This window comes from Lathyrus oleraceus, chromosome 4, assembly GCF_024323335.1.
Source record: "Lathyrus oleraceus cultivar Zhongwan6 chromosome 4, CAAS_Psat_ZW6_1.0, whole genome shotgun sequence".
NCBI lineage: Eukaryota > Viridiplantae > Streptophyta > Magnoliopsida > Fabales > Fabaceae > Lathyrus > Lathyrus oleraceus.
In genome coordinates this window covers 59,108,778-59,122,573 of record NC_066582.1, presented here as the reverse complement: position 1 = coordinate 59,122,573, position 13,796 = coordinate 59,108,778, and positions in this window count along the sequence as shown.

Below are 13,796 nucleotides of genomic sequence, written 5' to 3'. Positions count from 1 at the left end.
TCTCCAGAAATCTCACCTCCTGTCCTTGAAACTCGAGGAAAGGAACCAGTCAATCCTTCTCAGTCAGAGACGCCGGTCGAAGTTACTCCCGAAGATGTTGCCAAACAGGAAATGGAAGAAGTGCTGAAAATCATCCGCAAGAGTGATTTCGATGTGGTAGAACAGTTGGGGCATACCCCGTCTAAGATCTCGATGTTATCCTTGCTGTTATCTTCTGAATCTCATGCCAATGCATTGATAAAATTCTTGAAGACTGCTCATGTGCCTCAGGAAACATCCGTCGATCAGTTCGAAAATTATGTTGCTCACTTGGCTGTTGACAATGGCCTAGGCTTTTCCGATGCTGACCTGACACCAGCGGGAAAGAATCACAATAAAGCCCTGCATATCTCCATTGAGTGTAGGGGAATCACTTTGTCTCATGTGTTGATCGATAATGGCTCTTCCTTGAATGTGTTGCCAACAGCTGTGCTGGATAAGCTGGACTGTAAAAGCATCGAACTGAAACCTAGTGACATTGTGGTACGTGCTTACGATGGTGCGAAGAGTGTTGTCCATGGCGAAGTAGTCCTCCCTATCAAGATAGGACCTCAAGTCTTCAATACTACCTTCCATGTAATGAACATTCGTCCTGCCTATTCCTGCTTACTGGGACGCCCTTGGATTCATGGGTCAGGTGCTGTAGCTTCGTCTCTCCATCAAAAGCTGAGGTATCCCACAGAGGGCAAAATTGTCACCGTGTGTGGAGAAGAAGAGTACATTGTCAGTAGTGTGCATACCTTCAGATACGTCGAGATGGATGGTGAATTCATTGAGACTCCTTGTCAGTCATTTGAAGTAGTTCCTCCGACCAATCCTGTCCTTAAGCCAACTTCCGGTGTGCCCAAGGTTATTCGGACTCCTCCTGCTATGATTTCCCTGAAGGACGCTCAAGCTGTGGTTGAAGATGGTGGCTGTACTGGCTGGGGTCAACTGATCGACGTACCGTACAAGTCTGACAAATTTGGCCTGGGGTTTAGCTCTGAGAAGGTAGCCAAGAGTCAAATTAATGCTATAGAAGACGCTGACAGCGATTGCGACCTGGATAGCTGGATTTTCCCAACAATTGGCGACGGACTCAATAATTGGAAGGCTGAAGACACTATCCCGATTTCCTTTAGTCAGGAGTAATTGTTATTGTCTATTTTGGTGTTGCAATTTTTTGTTTTTTTTTACAATTGAACTTCTCCAAGCGTTGTGTCTATGCCCGGGGCACAATAGCTAATTTGTTAAGGGTTTTGTCATTTTCATAAGCATATTCATATTCAATAAATCAATGGACCTTTTGCATTCAAATATTGCGCTCTTTGTCTTTTCTGTCATCTTCCAAACAAGCTATGTTTTCTTACACACACTCACGTAACGAATTGCAGATCCATACCCACTCTGGATCCTGTTGACAATAGTTCTACTACTGTTCATTATGACTTTGAAAATTCGATCTACCAAGCCGAGGATGGAAGTGAGGAAGATTGTGAAGTACCTGGAGAACTTGCCAGACTGTTACTGCAGGAAGAAAGGACTATACAGCCACACGAGGAGTCAGTTGAGACTGTAAATCTGGGTACTGAAGTAAACAAGAAAGAAGTCAAAATAGGAGCAGGCTTGGAAAACAGTGTCAAGAGAAGGTTGATTCAGATGTTGCATGACTATGTAGAGATTTTTGCTTGGTCTTATGAAGACATGCCAGGACTGGATACCGATATAGTAGTACATCGGCTGCCAACGAGGGAAGATTGTCGTCCTGTTAAGCAAAAGGTTCGTCGCATGCGTCCTGAAATGTCTGAGAAAATCAAAGCCGAGGTTATGAAACAATTTGATGCGGGTTTTCTGGCTGTTACTTCTTATCCTCAATGGGTTGCTAATGTGGTACCAGTGCCGAAGAAGGATGGCAAGGTGCGAATGTGTGTAGACTACAGAGATTTGAATAAAGCGAGTCCCAAAGACGACTTTCCACTTCCGCACATTGATGTTCTGGTAGATAACACCGCTCAACACAAGGTATTCTCATTCATGGATGGATTCTCAGGTTACAACCAGATTAAGATGGCACCTGAGGACATGGAGAAAACTACGTTTGTAACGCAATGGGGCACGTTCTGTTATAAAGTAATGCCATTTGGTTTAAAGAATGCAGGGGCAACGTACCAGCGTGCTATGGTGGTTTTGTTCCATGATATGATCCATCATGAAATAGAAGTGTATGTGGATGACATGATAGCCAGATCTCATACTGAGGGAGAGCATCTCGATCATTTATACAAACTGTTCGAGAGGTTGAAGAAATACAAGTTGAGGTTGAACCCGAACAAATGCACCTTTGGAGTAAGATCCGGCAAACTCTTGGGCTTTATTGTCAGTGGTAAAGGGATTGAGGTTGACCCGGCTAAGGTGAGGGCTATTCAAGAAATGCCAGTTCCCCGTACAGATAAAGAGGTCATAGGTTTCTTGGGACGGTTGAACTACATTGCCCGATTTATCTCCCATTTGACCGCTACTTGCAAACCCATCTTCAAATTACTGAGGAAAAATCAAGAGATGATATGGAATGATGAATGCCAAGAAGCTTTTGACAAAATCAAGAAGTATCTTCAAGAACCTCCAATTCTGATGCCATCAGTTGAAGGAAGACCTCTAATCATGTATTTGACCGTGTTAGAAAATTCAATGGGGTGTGTATTGGGGCAACATGACGAGTCCGGTCAAAAAGAGCATGCCATATACTACCTTAGCAAAAAGTTTACCGACTGTGAAACAAGATACTCACTGCTCGAGAGAACTTGTTGTGCTTTGGCCTGGGCTGCTCGCCGACTAAGACAGTATATGTTGAATCATACCACTGTGTTGACTTCTAAGATGGATCCCATCAAATACATATTCGAGAAACCTGCCCTCTCCGGAAGAATAGCAAGATGGCAGATGATCTTAACAGAGTATGACATCCAGTATACTACTCAGAAAGCAATCAAAGGAAGCGTGCTAGCTGATCATTTGGCTCATCAAGCGGTGGATGATTACCAATCTATGAATTTTGAGTTTCCAGATGAAGATGTCATGTCTGTTACCAATCATGAAGAACATGGACCGGATGAAGGACCCGCACCGGGATCCCGATGGACTATGGTTTTTGATGGATCTTCTAATGCGTTGGGCAACGGTGTTGGTGTCGTAATTATTTCTCCCAGGGGTTGCCATACACCTTTCACTGCTAGACTATGCTTTCATTGTACCAATAATATGCCTGAGTATGAAGCATGTATTTTGGGACTCAGAGTTGCCATAGACCTAAGGATCAAGTTTTTGAGTGTGTACGGAGACTCAGCATTAGTAATCAGTCAGATCAAAGGAGAATGGGACACTAAACATCCGAATCTCATCCCTTATCGAGAGAAGGTGTTGTCACTAATCCCATACTTTGGAGAGATTACATTCGAACATATCCCACGAGAAGAGAATCAGTTGGCAGACGCATTGGCTACCATGTCATCTATGTTCAGAGTCAGATGGGACAATGAAGCTCCCATGATCACCATTGAGCGATTGGATGAACCAGCACATTGTTATGAGCTTAATACTGATGAAGTGGAAGAGAAACCTTGGTTCCACGAAGTAAAAAGATATTTAGAAACTCAGGAGTACCCCGAAGGGGCATCCATCAATGACAGAAAATTTCTGAGGAAGTTCTCCGCTAAATTCTTTTTGAGTAATGGAGTATTATACAAACGTAATCATGATTCGACTTTGCTTCGCTGTGTGGATAAAAGGGAAGCAGAAAAGATTATGGGAGATATGCACGACGGTATTTTTGGGGCTCATTCTAGTGGACATACGATGGCCAAGAAGATTCTGAGATCAGGGTATTATTGGTCTACCATGGAAGCTGATTGCCACCATCACTCCAGAACCTGTCACAAGTGCCAGATATATGCGGATAAAGTACATGTGCCTCCTGCTCCGTTAAACGTGTTGACAGCCCCTTGGCCCTTTGCAATGTGGGGCATCGATATGATTGGGGAGATTAAACCTACTGCTTCTAATGGACATCGCTTCATCCTTGTCGCTATTGATTACTTTACAAAGTGGGTAGAGGCTGCCTCATTTGCTTCTGTCACCAAGAATGTGGTGGCACGGTTCATCAAGAATAGTCTTATTTGTCGGTATGGTATCCCTGAAAGGATTATCACCGACAATGGTACTAATTTGAACAACAAGATGATTACTGAACTCTGCACGCAGTTCAACGTAAAGCACCATAACTCTTCTCCGTACCGACCAAAGATGAATGGCGCTGTAGAAGCTGCTAATAAGAATATCAAGAAGATCATACAAAAGATGACGGTGACGTACAAAGACTGGCATGAGATGTTACCATTTGCTCTTCACGGTTATCGCACTTCAGTACGCACTTCGACAGGAGCAACTCCTTTCTCTTTAGTCTACGGAATGGAAGCCGTTTTACCAGTGGAAGTTCAGATCCCCTCTCTAAGAATCATGAAAGAGGCGGGCTTAGAGGAAGAGGAATGGATTCAGACTCGACTCGATCAGATAAACTTGATTGATGAGAAGAGACTTGCGGTTGTTTGTCATGGACAGATATATCAGAAGCGCATGACCCAGGCATTTAACAAAAAGGTCAAGAGACAGGTGTATCAAACTGGCGACTTGGTGCTCAAGCGTATCATTCTACCACAAGGTGATCCTAGAGGCAAATGGACTCCCACATACGAAGGGTCGTTTATAGTTAAGAAGGTATTCTCTGGTGGAGCCATGATACTAGCTACAATGGATGGCGAAGACTTCCCGCATCCCGTGAACGCAGACATAGTCAAAAAATACTACGCATAAAAGAGACCTGCTAGGTCGACGTACCTAGGCAAAAGTAAGGGCATCCCGGCGAACCAAAAGGGTTCGGGCAAAAATTAGGGATAAACATAAAAAATGTGCACCCGGCAAGTCGAAAACCTGAAAAGGCGGCTTGGGCAAAAAGGGGTATCCTGGTGGATTGAAAACCTGAAAAGGCGGTCCAGGCAAAAATTAGGGATCAAAGCGTATGACTATGTCCCATTCTCAGACAGCTTCATCCAAGTTCAGAGGACTGAACAAGCTAATCACTTCTATCCGACAGCAGGAGATGAGAGGCTTGAAGACATAATGACAGTAGTAGAATTAAAATCAATAGGGTTTTTCCTTCATAGCTTTCTTTATGTTCTCGACAATTTCCTCTTACTAGGATTTATGTCTCCTTGTACACAAATTGCCTGTTTATAGGCCCTTTTTCAAAATCAATAGAATTTTGTTTCCAAAAAAAAAAATGCTTTTGTTTTACTTTCTCTGTTTTGTTTGCGTAAACGTCCATTGATTTAGGTTGAATTAATATATGCATTTGGATATGATCGATGTTTACCAAAAATGCGTGCATAAAATAGAAATAGCGATTACTACTAGGCTTCAGGATCGAGGAGAAGGTCTAATCATGCTTTCCAATGAATCCGTTGCTAATCCTATTCCCCAGCAAAGCCAGTCATTCCCAGAAGAGAGTGGCATTACTAGACAAATGGGTCATCTCTTCCACCCCCAGCCAGGCTTCTGTTGAACATTTCTACCATCAGACAGAAATCAAGCATCCCCGGCTAAGAAAGGGTCATCGATACCAGTATCTCCCAACCAGAAGATTGAGATTTATTTTCCCCAGTAGAGTCCTCTGGAAGAACTTTTCAGATGCATAATTCATTCATTACAACATTTCACAGCATACGCATGCATACATCGTTCGCAGTTATTTTCGAAAGCATAAAACATCTCATGCATCATGACATGGCATGAAGCTAACTTTATGTTTCAGGTTAATTATTCCCCTGATACAGTCAAAACAAAGGTCCAGTCAGACGGACATCCTCATCAATTACGTTCAGGATTCAACTACATCTTTCAGATATACTCCATGTCAACATTCATTCTGACATCCTCCTAACGATGGCATCTATAAGCCCATCCCAGACATTTATTGCAAATACAACATATACAAATACTATCAGATATAGCCTAGCGTACGGTTCATTCTGATTCAGCTCAACATATGACTCCTTCAACTCAGATACGATCTAACGTACGATCCATTCTGACCTTCAACTACTCCAATACGGTCTAACGTACGACCCATTTGGATCTTCAGCTCGGATACAGCCTAACGTACGATTCATTCTGATTCAGTCCAACATATGATTCCATCAACTATTTCAAGACGGTCTAGCGTATGACCCAGTCGGATGTTCATCCCCTCAGATGCTACCTAGCGTACGGTACATTCTGACGTGTAGTCTAGCATATGACTACTCTTTTCATCATCAGATACAGCCTAACGGACGGCTCAGTCTACAACTCAGATACGATCTAGCATACGATCCATTCTGATCCTTCACCCCCAGTAACGATACAGCCTAACGGACGGCTCGTTCCGCAACTCAGATACGATCTAGCGTACGATCCATTCTGATCCTTTATCCCCAGCAGTGTATGACTCATTCGGATTCTTATCTCATTTTGATTCGGCGCAACATATTACTCCTCCAACAATACGGTCTAGCGTACGACCCATTCGGATCTTCATTCCTCAGATACTACCTAGCGTACGGTACATCCCGAGGTGTAGTCTAGCGTACGACTACTTTTCGTCAGATACAGCCTAACAGACGGCCCATTCTGCAACTCAGATACGATCTAGCGTATGATCCATTCTGATCTGTTATCCCCAGCGGCGTATGATCCATTCTAATTCCCCAGTGAAGTCGACGGCCTAATGAATGACTCACTATACGGTCTAGCGTATGACCCAGTGACACCCATGACTTCAGATATCTTCTAACGTACGACGTACTCTGAGGCTCTCATCATCAAACTTCCTAGATGGCATCTTTAAACCCATCTCCATCAAGACTAACTAATTGACAAGTGCAAATTTTTGGGGCATCCTAAGTGTTCAATAATCTTCCACCTCCAGACCACGAATGGCGTACATACCATTCTGACTCTCTCGGTTCAAGAATATTGAACAGGGGCAGCTGTCATACCCCAAAATTTGCCCATTAATATTTCAAGACATTTTTCAGGGCACTCCGACTCATTTTTATGACACTGATCTTAAAGGAACAAAGGCCCAGCTCACGAGTGGCCCAATCCAGAAAATGGCCCAAACTGGCCTGCTCGCTAGGCGAGCAAATCCTTCGCCTAGCGAACGTTCGCTACACGCTCGCCTAGCGAAGCTGGCAGAAAACAGAAAATTCTGGGCTTCACTCTGAGCCCATTAGGTCACAAAAAAGAGCATTATAAATACCAGCACTTTAGTAATGAAAAGGGGGACGAAAACGGAGAGAGGAGAACCCTAGTAAGCAAACCCTAACACTCACGGAGGCAAACCCTGAAGGAACTCGGCGGCATCAAGGTTTACCTCCGCCCAACTCAATCCGATCTGCCGATTCAAAGTCGCAACTCAATTGCAAACAGGTTTACATTGCTATTACTGCCTTGTGTTCTTAATTCGCATATGGCATTATGATTAAATTTATGAAAATATCTTAAGTTTGTCATGTGAATTTTAGTGTGTACTTGAATACCTTAAATGATTAACCATATAATTGTTGTAATGAAAGCCATAAGGCATAAAATTGGTTGAAATTGTACTGATATCAAAACCAGAATCCGCAGACGCTCGCTAGCACGTCGCTAAGCGAGCATGCAGCGAGTATTCGCTAAGCCTTCGCTAGGCGAGGCAGGCGCGAACCTGACAGTAGCCGACTTTTCTGTTCTGATTTTTCACTCATGTTTTATCATAGCCAGGCATTGTTTATCTGATCCTATTACTGTTGTGATTTCTTTTGTGGTGTAATCCTCGATTGCACCTTGATTTGGTGTTCTGACATGTTTTGTTGAGTTTTGTAAAGGTTCACATACCCCAGGAAAAGATTGCTGTTTAGGTCTTCCACTTTATTTGTGGGATACCCTTGTGAAGAGCTGCTCTAAATTGCTTAATTAATTTTAATGTATTAATTTTAATGTATTATTTTTAATGTATTGATTTTAATGTGGAGATTCATCCTAATTACCTAATTAACTTTAAAACATGGCCTTTAAATATGTGATCTTGGACCTCTCTTTTGCCTTACGATATTACGGTATTACGGTCATGTCCCGCGAATGTGGGGATACACTTAGCAAAGACCCTTCGATTAAATCATCATAAAATAAATCATGGTCCCTCGGATGTTGCCTCGAATATATGATTTTTGTCCCTCGATGACCCTTCGGTGTAGCCTACGGTTAAATGATGATCGTCCCTTCGAATGCTAAGGTATCCTTACAACTGTTGCCTTCAATGACCTACCAATGACCCTACGATGACCCTTAAACATCCAAAGGGTAAAATTACTTACTTCTCAATAGTAAGGACAGTTTTACCCTCATAAGGATAGGAAACGTTCATAACGACCTTAGGAAGGTATAACTCTCAATTGCTGGATCATAACCTAAAACATTTCCCACCCCTCACACTTTGCAAATCCTAGAAAATCACCACTTGGTATACGTTCATACTAGAATCATTACCAAGTTACATTTTTCTAAACCGTTTTCAAAATCAAACAAGATAAATACTTTGTATACATTCATACGAGAATCATTACAAAGTTAAACTCTCTTTTCGAAACATTTTTTAAACAATTCACGACCACTTTTCAGACAAAAATATAAGCGATCCAGCAATTAAGAGCCCATGGATAACCATGGATACAAAGGGTGCTAACACCTTCCCTTTGTATAATGTACCTCCCGAACCCAAAATCTATTGAGGTCTTTCCTGTTCTTTTCCACCTTTCCTTATTGGATAAAAGAAAAGTCGGTGGCGACTCTTGCTATCCGCGACATTGCGATAAAAAGCAAAACACCCCAAGTCAGTTCACCGTATGACAGTGCCATAAGGCAAATTTAGCGCTATGTTAAGCAATCGTAATTGGACTTATGTAGAAGTCACAACTATCTGAGGCCGGTCAATAATAATGTAGGCAACAACACAAGTTAGAAGTCTTGATTAGTGAACCAAGTTCCAACAACTTGCCATGCCAAAAAGAAAAAAGAGAATTGATCTTGTATTGGTTTAAGCCTTTTGCATGATTTAGAAAACAACCTATCCTTAATGCAAAGCCATTCACTTGATCAATTGATCAAGATGAATTAGATTTGGATCAAGGAAGATTAAGTCTCCCTAATCAATGCTAACTTATCAACCTTCAACTCATTGATCAAAAAGGAAGAAGAAAGAAGAAGAAGAAGATGAAGAATGGATAATAAAAAAATTGAAAGATCAAAATGCATAAAGTGAAATAAGATGTACCAATCCATATGTATTGACCAAATGACATTGAAAGTCAAAGTCAAACAATGATAAATCAGAAATGAGATGAAGATTGGAAATCAAACCATAAGCAAAATATTTTTTGGCATTTTTAATATTAAAATAAACTTGAATTAAAAATAAAAGAAAGGTCAAACTTCAAAATCACTTCAAATCAACCTTGAAAGGTTCAAGTGATTTATCCCAAGTTCAACAAGGTCAAACAAAGTTTGACAAAAAATTTCAGCATTTTTAAAAGTCAGAAACTACTTTTAATCAATTAAAAATGAATAAAAATAACCTAATTGAACTAAAATCTCAAATAAATCTCAAATCAATTTAAAAATTGATGAGAATATTTTTCATAGATCCATCATTATTGAAATAGGTTAGGAAAATATTTTTGTATTTTTTTAATATAAAAAACTATTTAAAATGAATTAAAAATAACCAGAAAAGAGAAAATTCACAAAAAATATCAAATGATGAAATAAAAAATATTAAAAATCAGAAATAGAAACTAGAATTTATTTGGAGACTAATGCAATTGGTCCCATAATTTTTGGATTAAAAATGAGAGAGATATTGATTTTTGAAATAAAAGGGAATTAAAGAAAATAAAATCAGAAAATAAAAAATGCAAAAAACAAGGAGCGTTAGATCTGAGCTCATTAATTGAGCTGGCAGATCACACGCTCCAGAGGCGCGCTCCCACCATACGCCTTGGTCAACTGAACCACACGCAGCATTAAAACAAGTCATAAGAAGGAAAGGCTCTGATTAAATCTGGAAAACGAATCCAAGGGTCCACAATGCATCTGGCAAAGGGACAGCCACCGGAGCCACCTTCTTCTCCGGTGAGCTTGGATTTTCCGGCCACATTTGCAGACAACAAAATCTCTACCAAAATGCATGATCTATACATCTTTGGAAAGCTGGGATGATGTACATCATCCCTGTGCCACTTAATTCCACTCTAGATCTATATATTGAGAGAAATCAGAGATGGAAGTTCTGTGGTGTTCATCATGAACTCAATGGATTTCAAAAATTAAATGCACAATCATGATGCCTCTATTGAGAGGACTTCAGCCAACACAAGATCCAAGCAAATATGTCAATATATTATGAGTTTCGAAGAAAAAACCAGTTGCATAACAACCTTGATTTCTGGAGGCTTGAGCTCGATTCCTTGCTTTCTCTATCAAAACAGAAGATCAATGGAGTTAAGTATGAAGGTTTAGAAGCTTTAGATCTAAGGATTCAACCAGATGTAGTTGAATTTTGGATCTGAAAAATTTAGAGAAAAATGAACTAGCTTCTTTGGTGAGAGGTTGGGTTTTGATTTCTGCAGCAATTCAGGTTTAATCAGGTGTGTATTTTGAATGGAATAGGGTCTCTATTTATAGAGGAAATGGCAAGGAGAATGTGATCAAAGCCGTGTGCATGAATTTGGATAATCCTTGCATGGGCTTGCGTGATCATGCACAAAGCCCAAAACCAAAGCCAAATGCAATCTGAAATCAAACCAAGATGGAATGGACGTGTAATTTGAATGGCAAATGCTTATGTATGGAATTTTGAAGTGTTATGCATAATTGAACCAAAAGCTTTTCCTCTTCGAAAATACCACTTGCCAAATCTAAACATGATCATGTGAGTAATGGTTGGAAAGGTCTTGATGTAAGGAACAATTGTTATGTTGGACAAAAATCCATTTGAAGTGTGGAAATTAGTGAATTTTGAGTTTAAAGTGTAGTGTGCAAAACATGTCAAGGCAAAGTTTCTAAATTTGGCCAATTTTCAAGCCCTTCTGTTTTGATGATGCAAGCTTCAAATGAAAAACCTCCAACATCAAAGTTATATATCTTTTCAAGACAATCAAAATGGACTTACATTTTGCATCATTTGGATTTTTGATGAAAGAGTTATGGGCACTTGAAGTTGGACTTTTTTGTCTTTTAATGCATTTGACCCAAAAGGACCTATAATGTCTTGCATTATCACATGTATTTCCTTTGAGATTTTTAAATTTTGTCCAACATAACATTTTAAGTAGACATATTAAGCTTTCAAATTCATTTGATCCCACCTCAAAATCATAAAAAATGAATGAGTTATGTCCTTGGGAAGCTGACCTAAAATTAGGGTTTCAGTCAAAATGACCTATAATGTATTGGAATGGGAGATGGCCTTCCAAGCTTCAAATCAATTTTTTATGAACATGAAAGTTGTTCATATTGTCCTTAATAACATTTTTTCTTTTGGAATCATCTCCATTTGACCAACACATAAAAAGTTAGGTCTCAGTGCATTTCAAAATAGTCAGATGAATTGACTGATCAACTTCTCAAGTCCATGCCTCATATCTTGATGAATTGATGATTGAGGACACTCAAATAAGTTCAAATATGCATGAAATGATGAATTAAATAACTTCCCTTGATTGTATTTGATCATGGGCTGAGGTTGCTTCAGGAGCAAGGCATTGTGGTGCACAGATGAATTAGGGTTTCTTTGGGGAACCAACCTCAAACCCTTTGACTTGCTTTGATCAAAATGATGAATTGAGATACTAGGGGGGCATACTTGATGGATGAGAGCTTTGGGAACCATTACCATTCTTGCTATCATCTCCTCTTGACCTTACCATTGCATAAGTGATCTTCTTGAAGCTCTTGACCTTGTGATTGCTCAAGCTACAAACAAAAGATGTTAGTGACATATTTTTGTGCTTTTGGTTAGTAAACAAAATAAGAAAAGCAATGATATACAATTCAAGCATGCTTGGTGATCTCAAACCACTCTCAAGAAGTCCCACCCAAAGGCAAAGGGAACCAAGATGCTAAGGATACTTGAGGCAATGCAAATGCAATGTTATGATGCCATGAGGGATCTTAGGGACAAAATTAGGGTCTTACAATCTAGAGAAGAACACAAAGCGAGACAGCCAAAGAGTTAGAAAGACCACATGTTCTTCAGTGCTCATAGGGCCCGAAGATGTAGCATGATGATCAATGAAGTTATTGTATGTCGGTTTGCAAGAATCATCAACGTCGAACCTTAGAGAGACTGGTGCTACGGCTTCACAGTCGAAGACTTCGCCGGTCGGTTTTAGGCCTGTAATGGCAGCAATATCTAAAAGCGTCGGCGTAATCATGCCACACTTTGTATGTAAGGAGTTGGTCGAGCTTTCCTAGAATTGGAGGGCAGCCAGCAACATGCCACATGATTGAGGGGGGCCACAACGAGCAATCTGCAAAAGGGTATATATACCTATTCGTTTCCAATGGTCGATTTTCTCTGCCTCTGAACGATCCATCCAAGCACAAAACTTATGACAATTCTTGGGGGAGCAGTTCTAAAGTTCCTTTCGACATAATGGAGGGAGAAAGGTTTTTGAGAAGAAACTAGTGGTTCAGAAAGATGACTGGTAGGAAAAAAGGAATTTTTCTTAGTTATCTCAGGTTGACGATTCTCTGGGAGTGGACCTAAGAATGCTAGAGGTTTGTCAGATAGGGAGAAAGGGATTAATACCCGAGAACGCCAGATTTTGGCTTTTTCTTCAGCAAAGGGAGGTTCAGGAACATATTCCTTGCCATCAATGGTGAGTGGTTGCGTGAGCTTCGCAACAGATGGAAGTGTTTTGTTTTTGCTTGAGTTGGCCATGGAAGAAGTTGAAGGTTTGAAGAAGAGAGGAGTTTTGTTCATTTTCGTTTACTGAAGCAGATGGTAAAGATGAAGAGCAAAAAAAGGAAAGAAGAAGAAGAAACAAGGGTCTTATAAGAGTTTAAACCCTAGGAAAAGAAAAAATGGACGTTTGATTTTCTTTTCTCTGATACATGTGCCCATGTTCCCACATCTGCAGACACGTGGAGGAGAAGGGGCAGTCGTGGATGGAGACATGTTTCCGTCATAAAGACGTGAAATGATGGAGACGTGATTTTGTGAGTCTCGAGAGAAAAAAGAGATGTTTGTCATGATTAGATGACGTCAGCAGCATGGAACAAGCAGTTGTACCACCAAGTAGAAGTGGAAACGGTAAAGAGAAATTCGACATCTCAAAGATGCCATTATCTCATAAAAAGTCGACATTCAAAAATGGCATCTCTGGGGGGCATTTTGTTACCACAAGAAATTGATAGGGTATGTTGAAGGCGTAACTAATGAAAACGCTCTATGGATTTAAGGATTATACCCCACCAAGGGGAGATTTGAAAGAAAAGCTGAGCCCAAGATAAGCAAGAGCTGGGAAAATCACAAGTTACCAGAAGATGAAATCGACGGAAGAAGCAAGTTTGGTCAAAACCCGTTCTATCGATTGAACCGGAGATGAGGACTTAAGAAGTTCTTGATTGTACCAAACACATAGGGG